Source organism: Hippocampus comes, unplaced genomic scaffold, assembly GCF_001891065.2.
Source record: "Hippocampus comes isolate QL1 unplaced genomic scaffold, H_comes_QL1_v1.1 scaffold236, whole genome shotgun sequence".
NCBI lineage: Eukaryota > Metazoa > Chordata > Actinopteri > Syngnathiformes > Syngnathidae > Hippocampus > Hippocampus comes.
The window spans coordinates 158967-160545 of NW_017805879.1; the positions used below are offsets into that span (position 1 = coordinate 158967).

Below are 1579 nucleotides of genomic sequence, written 5' to 3' on the forward strand. Positions count from 1 at the left end.
GGGAGCCAAGATTTAACGACAAGTTACTGCGGTCCATCTTATTCTTTGCACTCCTAGAATCAAACCCAGATCGCGAAGATAAGCACACTGAAAGAAAAAGTCCTAACTGAATCAGAATCATAAAAATGTGAGCACATCTTGGACACTTTTTGCAGGAACTCAGCGAAGTGACGCATGACACTCTGGTTTTTGCCGGGAAGGACGCAAGAGAGCAGCATGGTGGCGCAGGTGCGGCCCTTCTTGGTGGGGAGATGCTGTGCCTTGAGGAAGGCCTCCTGCATCTCGGTGGGTAGCGCAGGTTCTGGCAACTACCTGAAGAATTGCTTCACCAGGCACGAGGAAGACAGGCGGACAGGCACTCCTCATCAGAATCTTATTTTTTCTGGACATACACAACAAAACTGAATGTCTGAAAGACCTTTCATGGGGTCAGCAATGTTCAGTGAGAGCACAGTCAACCAATCACGCACCTGCAGTGTTTTCAGGTGGGCAAAAGAGCCAGTTATTCTGAACAGGCCCTTTGTGTCGACATGCTCCAGCAGCCTTATGCATGCCTCCACCAGAAAACTAGAAGAGTCGGGATATGTTTCACACTTGCAATTTGACCAATATTCAATGCATGCAAATGAGTGTATTCACTTACCAAGGGACACTCCCCAAGCGCCATATGGATAAAGTTGAGTTGAGTGAATTGGAGTTTGCACTTACTTGAGAAAATATAAGCCAAAAAAATCCACCAGCGGGACATCTTGGCAGCTCTGCTGTGAAGTCAACAGAAAAAAAAGTATATATATATATATATATATATATATCGCTATTTCACAGATTTTTTTAGTGCAGTTTTTTTCATGCTTTTTTTAAACAGTGAATTGTGTTCTGCATCCTGATTGGCTAAGGGACTGACCAACGTGAACAGTCTCCGCACCTCGTCTCTGTACAGCTTGCCAAATTTACCTTTGCTAATTTTTGGTCTTTGGTTTCATTTTATCAGTGGCGGATGCTGGTCTGTCAAGGAGGGGAAGCTCAATTTCGGCCGACATCATAAAATGTGTCCGTTTATTTATACGTGAATTCTACTCTCCGTTCCTTTTCAAAAAAAATTAAAAGGCTGCCTTCACCATAAGATCGGTGATTGGCTCATTTCGCTGTCAATCAAAAAGAGATTCAGCCTCAGAGAGATCATCCAATCATCATGCAGAAAACTGAGCTTCCAGGTCAGCCTATAAACGCCCACTGTCCATAGACTCCCAGAGACGCTGAGTGTCCAATGGGCGGGACAAAACCAGCATTTTTCCAATGACTCGTCTCGTTTCAATGCATTGGGACAACCTACACTGAACTCTCGAGACGCCCAGCCTTCGCGCTGTAGACGCTCAGCGTCCACACAGTTTAAAGCACAGTGAAGCTGCGGGAATAAATGAGAAGAAAGTCGCGTCATAACCAGTAATAAGAAGCTGATTTGGAACAAAAGTTGAGCGCGTTGTAGCGCATATTTAGTCAATGACATGTACACACATATATTTGATCATTTACTTTTTGACATTTTAGGGGAAGCTGAGCTTCCCTTGCAGTCTTAGAG

General features: G+C 44.3%; 1 long non-coding RNA gene across 1 annotated transcript; it reads right to left on the bottom strand.

Annotated features, from left to right (window-relative positions):
• On the bottom strand, positions 1 to 649 carry LOC109527212 (uncharacterized). Its single transcript, XR_002170489.1, has 3 exons — positions 471 to 649; positions 136 to 382; positions 1 to 53 (listed from the first exon to the last, which is right to left on the bottom strand). It is a non-coding gene; the product is annotated as an uncharacterized LOC109527212 (long non-coding RNA).
• Between the last annotated feature and the right edge of the window lie 930 nt (positions 650 to 1579).